The sequence below is a fragment of the Neophocaena asiaeorientalis genome, unplaced genomic scaffold (assembly GCF_003031525.2).
Source record: "Neophocaena asiaeorientalis asiaeorientalis breed wild unplaced genomic scaffold, Neophocaena_asiaeorientalis_V1.1 scaffold118, whole genome shotgun sequence".
NCBI classification, from domain to species: Eukaryota; Metazoa; Chordata; class Mammalia; order Artiodactyla; family Phocoenidae; genus Neophocaena; species Neophocaena asiaeorientalis.
In genome coordinates, this window is record NW_020175528.1 from 1,435,878 (window position 1) to 1,442,895 (window position 7,018).

The following is a 7,018-nucleotide window of genomic DNA, read 5'->3' on the forward strand; positions in this document are numbered from 1 at the left end:
CCCTCAAGTTCTGCTAAGCTCTGAGCCCCTTCCCTGCTCCCCAGGGATGGAGGCTCCTTGTTGCCTTCTCGCTTGAAGGTCTCTGCTCCCTCCTCATTTCCTCTGCTGCTGCCCCTCCTCCAGTCCCTGCACCCAGACTGATCTCTTTGGAGGCGGGAAAACCAGCCCTCTGAACATGCAGGCAGCCTCTCTATTCCCCACTCAGATTTGCTGGCATCCTTGTCTTTGCCCCCTTAGCAGCTGGGGTGTTTTGAAGTACCAATGGGAGAGCAGAGGGGAAGTAAAATGCTCCCCAAATAAGCAGGTTACACTCTGAGATGACTCGAACTCGTGTTGATGGATTCTTTGAAAGTTACTAAGATCTGTGGCCTTGACCATTCGCCATGGGGGCTTAGGGGAAAGGTGGGTTATGGTATAAGAGTAAGTCTTCTGAGGGCTGGCTCCCTCTAGGGGAGACATAGGCCCCTCTGCACTGGGACGAAGAGTGAGTTCTGGGCAGCCCCATGCAAGAGAAGATGACAAGAAGGGCAAATGGTGCAGCCCTGGGAGCACTAGAGACACAAAGTCCGGGAAGGAAACAAAGCAGGAATGAGGCAACAGAAGAGAGTATATATTTTTTAATTGGAGTATAGTTGATTTACAATGTTGGGTTAGTTTCAGGTGTACAGCAAAGTGATTCAGAGATATATGTGTGTGTGTATATATATTCTTTTTCAGATTCTTTTCCCTTATAGGTTATAACAAACTATTGAGTATAGTTTCCTCTGCTATACAGTAGGTCCTTGTTGTTTATCTATTTTATATATAGTAGTGTGTATATGTTAATCCCAACCTCCTAATTTATCCCTCTCCCCACTTTCCCCTTTGGTAACCATAAGTCTGTTTTCTATGTCTGTGAGTCTATTTCTGTTTTTTGTGTATAAGTTCATTTGTATCTTTTGTTTTTAGGTTCCACGTATAAGCCAATCATATGATATTTGTCTTTCTCTGTCTGGCTTACTTCACTTAGTGTGATAATCTCTAGGTCCATCCACATTGCTGCAAATGGCATTATTTCATTCTTTTTTATGCCTGAGTGAGAGAGTGTGTTTTTGAGCAGAAGTCACCTACTTGAAGTCTGACGTACATCACGTGATAGTAGAAAGCTTCTCAGACGTTTCAGTAGAATGTGATAGGAGCTTCCTCAGTATTGCAGAGTTCCCCAGGATAACAGGAAAGGAAGACTGTGTCATCTGGCAAGAGTCCATGAAACTAATTAGTATAGCAAGGCACTGATTTAGAGGTTGCGTAGGAATCATTAGTCACTAAACACAGCTGTGCTGGAGCGATGGCCCTCTTGTGTGGCTCAGTGCCCCAGCTGGATACCCCCAGTCAGCCCGTGGATATTCCAGAACATAGCTTGGATGCTGCCCATAAGATAAGGGGGCCCCAGTCATGTCCTCACCATGAACCTTACCACTACTCTTCCCTAGAGGCCCTCAGGGACCACATCTGGATCCCTGTCACCCCAGCCTGCAATGGAAACCTGCCCCGAACTCTAACAAGGCCAGATGAAACCACTTTTTCCCAGTTACATGCCAACTGGGCAGACCAGCCCCACCAAAATAAAGTGATTTTATAAAGAATTAAGATGATCTCTTTGGATCAGTTAGAATAGGCTAAGTTGTGCTGTAGTGACAGTCAAGCCCCAGTTCTCAGTTACTTAAAACAATTCTCACTTCGTATTCACTGCAGAAGAGAGGGGGCTCCTCTCTGCTTTTCCCAAGCAGACAGAGCGGCCACACTGCTGCACGCTGAGAAAGAAGAAAAAGAAAGCATGATGGATGGTGCACAAGCCCTTAAAGCTTCTGCCTACAAGTGACACCAATCATTTTTACTCACACATTATTGGCCAAAGCAAGTCACATGGCCACACCTAACTCCAACAAAGCCTGGAAGTGAAATCTATAATATGTCTGGAAGAAAAACTGGAAATATTGTATGAACGACACTGATGAACACTGTGGTCTGTCCACTTAGTCAGCGATGGTCGTTTGACTGCCCTTCCCACATTAAAAATACAGCCACTCTTCTCTAAATGAGACAACCTCTAAGTCCCACCTGTTACTGGCTCCAAGCTCAATGCACAGGTTCTCTGAGTGATTCCTGATGAACTTTTCATTGGGTTGAGATGCATAGGAGGCTCTATATCTGGCCCAGATGCGGCTCCACTCGATCTGGAGACCTATACACTAAGAAGAAGAAGTATTTGCTACCACCACAGCCATCACCCCCTCCATACGTGCACACACACACACACACACACACACACACACACTATACAACAGTGGAATGAAGCAGAATAACCAAAAAACATTTCCACTACGTAAGAGGAATAGTTAGAGAAACACAGCAGTCTTTGGTCCACAGCAATTCTGAAATCCCTCTGGGCAGATGCTGTAAGGGCCCCTGCCCTAGGGGTGGGACATGTTCTTTGTGATCCTTGACTCCATTCTCTGGGAGTTGATTCCTTCCTCAATATCCACCTAGGCCACATCTGAAGATGACATTGTCACTCCATAAATAGAAGTTCTAATATTATACCCGATGACAATTTATTTAAAAGCTATATCACAAAAGTGCTTTTCAAACCAAAGTATACGTTCATTTTAAAAGAATGTGGGAGAGGGACTTCCCTGGTGGCAAAGTAGTTAAGAATCCACCTGCCAAAACAGAGGACACGGTTTTGAGCCCTGGTCCAGGAAGATCCCACGTGCCACGGAGCAACTAAGCCTGTGCACCACAACTACTGAGCCTGGGCTCTAGAGCCCATGTGCCACAACTACTGAGCCCATATGCCACAACTACTGAAGCCCACGTGCCTAGAGCCTGTGCTCCACAACAAGAGAAGCCACTGCAATGAGAAGCCCGCACACCACAACAGAGTAGCCCTCGCTCGCCGCAACTAGAGAAAGCCCGCATGCAGCAATGAAGACCCAATGCAGCCAAAAGAAAGAAAGAAAGAAAGAAAGATTTTTTAAAAATGCTTTAAAAGAGTGTGGGAGAAAGAACGGTCACTAGGGTGTTTGAGTATTTCTGTCCTCTTCCCAGATAGATGCTAGGACCACTCTTCTTGGAGTAAAGTGTGGCCATGTGATTTGCTTTGGCCAATTAAATGTGAGTGGAAGTGCCTTATGTCATTTCCTGGAGGAAACTTTAAGAGCCAGTGTTGCAAGGAGGCCCTTTATGTACATGGATGTTTACAGTCCTCTGAGAAAGCACTAGTAAGTCCCCACTTGTGGATAAAAAAACTGAGGGTCTGAGAGGTGAGGTAGCTTACCCAAGGCCACCCCGTCAGATGTGCCCAACCTCAACTCTTCAAAGCCTGCTCGCCTTCCATGTGGCTTGCTGCCACTGTTGCTGACTGGCCACCTTGTTGATGTGATTATGTGTTTGGGAAAATGCAGGAACTGATGTGTATTGATACAAATGCTGTAAACCCTTTCCTTTCTGAGATATCTGACAACTCTGGAATCAAAACGCCACAGAAACTCTGTATTCTCTTGGCTAATCTCTTGCTGTATACTCCTTCAACTGATCCTCTACAGAACAAGAAAAAAGAGTTTAGGCTTAGGAGTCATACAAAATTGAGTTTGAGTCAAATTCCAGCCCTGCCACTTACTAGCTGTGTGGATCCAGCAGAATCCCTAACTTCCTTGAACTCCTACTTTCTCACCTATTTTTTTCTTTTTAATCTAGAGTAATATCTACTCCTTATTATAAGGATTAGGTGATGGGTCCATGGAGTGTGCTTGGCATGTTTCAGTTGAATGAATGTGTAAATTTGAAAACATCTGCTGGTCGCCTCGTCCACCTCCTTCTCTGCTCCTTGCACCTAAACCCAATATGGCAGATTGTCGGCAAGACCTTGGTACACTCTGGCCTCTGGGATGCCATCTTCCCCGTGGCTCCCTGCATGCACTGACTTTCTCCCTTTCCCCAGGATTAATGCTCACATTCAGACCCTGCCCTCCCAGGTCCATCTATAGGTGCTGGAAGATGGGGCTGATGGTATAGGAGAGAACCTGATCATCCAGGCCTCTGGGCATGGAGAAGATCTGAGTATCTTCTCTGACGGGAATGATAATCTATTGGTGAATTTTCAGCATAGGAGAAAAATCCTTTAAAATCTCTAAAATTGGGCTTTATTGGATGAGAAAGAGTTCGCTAGGAAGATAAAGACGGCAACAGCATATAGCATGGCAGAGAAGCTTGACGTCAGCACGCCCAGGGTGCCCTATCACTGGAACGTGCATGGACCAGAATGAGTTGAGAGGAGGCTGAGATTAGGAGTTGAGACCAGACCATAGGGCGCCATCTTGCCTTGTTAGGAGGTTGGATTCTCTGTTTGTCTTGGAAGGAGACACCGAAAGGTCTTTCAACAGGACATGGCACTGTGAAGTTGATGGCCTATAATGCAGTCTTTATCTCGGCGTGTTTCTAAACCTTCCGAAGTCCACTTATATACACGCTATAAGCCCGCTGTGTGAATGAACCCCTTTGGGCCTGTAATCGTGGGGAGTTTTTCAAGTACTTTTGAGGTTGGCAAGGGAACTGGTTCCCATTTGTGAAATTTCCAATTGGGGTTTAACAATGAGGATAGAAAATAATGTGCTAGCAGCTGCTTGCTCCCGGGAACTGGCTCCAGCACTGAGGCTGGGCAGTGTTCTGCAGCCCCAATTAGCCTACTGTACCCTGTTCGTGAATTGGAAAGCCAAAGCAATGGGTAGAACTTTATTTTCATTGGTATTTTTTCCAGTAATTAAAAAAAAAAATTGAGACTTCATTTACACTTAAGAAATGTTGCCAGTACGGCCTAGAGCAGGCAGTATATCTTAATTCTTGAGAAGGGCTTTTGAAGTCAGGATGGACCTCGCCTTTCAAAAAAGTCCTCCTTCCTCTGCGTGGCCGCTGCATGCCCGCTGCATGCCACCTGACCATCACCTCTGTGCTCCGTGTCAGTGTTCTGGGGATGGAATCAGACCCTCTCTCCTGGCCGAGATCAGTCTGATCAGTCAGAAACGGCTGCCTTTGGACAAATACCAGGTCCCTGTCTCTCTCCGGGTCACGCCATTGGAGAAGATCGTTTGAAAGACTATCAATTTGTCCTTTTCCTTAGAGTCCCTACTCATCCTTTTTTTTTTTTTTTTTTTTTGTAGGCATTTTTAACAGCAAAACTTCAAGTTCTACCCATATATGGTAAAAACGGTATAATCACATCTGCTTTGTGCCTGGACCTCTACACTGGGCCCAACCAACCAGGGCCTGTAACTCAGCTGTCGTGGGGGTGAATCGGGAAGCCTGCTGATGTGCCAGACCACGGCCTTAGGGAGTCCCCGGGGTTTCAGAGAGGTGCCTCAGCAGGTGACACCCCAGGGCACCTCTGCCCCAACACGACAACCAGAGCAGCTCTGTTTTATCCATTTTGTATGATATCAGGGCAAAAGTTCTGTTAATGAAATGGCTGAACGTGTTTGAAGAAACATAGTTCTAGACATGCACCCCAGAAAGTACCACCCTGCCCTCTGCCTGAGTCTCATCTGCTCTTGGGGGAGCCCATCACACACTTCTCTGCTTGTGGCTCTGTCCCCAGAGACCACCTCATCCCTGCCTCTGCTGGGGCCTCTCCTCCAGCGCTCTCTGGACCTTGACCTCCCTAGAGTGTCTAGCTTTGCCTGTTCCTGACGGTGGCACCCCTCTGGCCTTGGATGAGGAGGGCTTTCTGCCCTAGCTCCTGGTCTGGCTGAGTCCTATCCCCTAGTTAACAAATAAAGCAGCAGGAGATAAAGAAGGGGATGGTTCTAAAACTTAGAACCTGTTAAGGGACAGACAGAGAGAACCCGCATTGTGGCTTTGCGGAGGAGTCAAGGCAAAGAATAGGAATGGCCAAAAAAGGGAAAAAAAGGCAGAAATAAACCTGAGGGTTGCAGTAATCAATAGCATCTATTCCTCAGACAAAGAGGAATTAGAGCCACATGTGGACCTGAGATCTGCTGTACATTTTCAGGTCATTTTTTTTTTTTTTTTTTTTTGCCAGACACTAAAAGTAGTGCAGAGACTTGGAATACATGCCGTCACTTAATAAGCTTGGTCTAATTTAATACAAATTCTCTTAATAAAGTCTGTGTTGAAATTATTCTGCATCCCTGGGGGTCTCTGCTGCTGGGAGAAGGAGGCACGTGCTAGCACAGTCCGCCTTACATTCAAGTGGCATTTCCCGAGGGGTTCATGAAGCTCGGTCCCACAGTTTCCTCAAGGAGGCCAAGGTCCAGTTTGGGAAACTGCGTAAACCATCCCCACAGCACCCCATTGAAGAGTCACAATGCACATTTGCTTATTCAAAGCTCTCAAAAGCCCACCAAGAAACCAATCAGTTTGACATTACTTAACCTATGTTTCTCAATCGTATTCCACTGTGGAACTCACTCTTTGTGGAACAGTGTTCTTGGAGCACTGTTTGGGAAACATCTCATTGGAGTTATTAATGCAGATCTCCACCCACTACTAGGGCATGAGTTTGCAGAAAGTAAGGACTATCTGCTTTCACAGATTCTCCTCCCCTTCTCTTTCCTCCTACTTCATGTCCTGGAGAAGGTCAATAATTAGTGTTTATTGAATTATACCCCATTTTTGAGTTTGTTTTGACAAAGGCGTATGGTTCATGGTCTGACACACAGGGATGACTAACAAGGTGTCTCTTTGCATTGTCTGTACTAAAAAATCAAGAAAAGGTGATTCTAGGACCTGGAGTTCATTTGACATGAGGGTATATTGGTTTAAAGACAACACAGATGGGCTTCCCTGGTGGCGCAATGGTTGAGAGTCCACCTGGCGATGCAGGGGACCCGGGTTCGTGCCCCGGCCTGGGACGATCCCACATGCCACGGAGCGGCTGGGCCCGTGAGCCATGGCCGCTGAGCCTGCCCGTCCGGACGGAGCCTGTGCTCCGCAACGGGAGAGGCCATAGCAGTGAGAGGCC

General features: G+C 46.6%; 1 protein-coding gene across 1 annotated transcript in view; it reads left to right on the forward strand.

The window, feature by feature from the left end:
• CLSTN2 (calsyntenin 2) overlaps window positions 1-7,018 on the forward strand; it is a 511,540-nt gene that overhangs the window by 472,528 nt on the left and 31,994 nt on the right. The window lies entirely within an intron of this gene.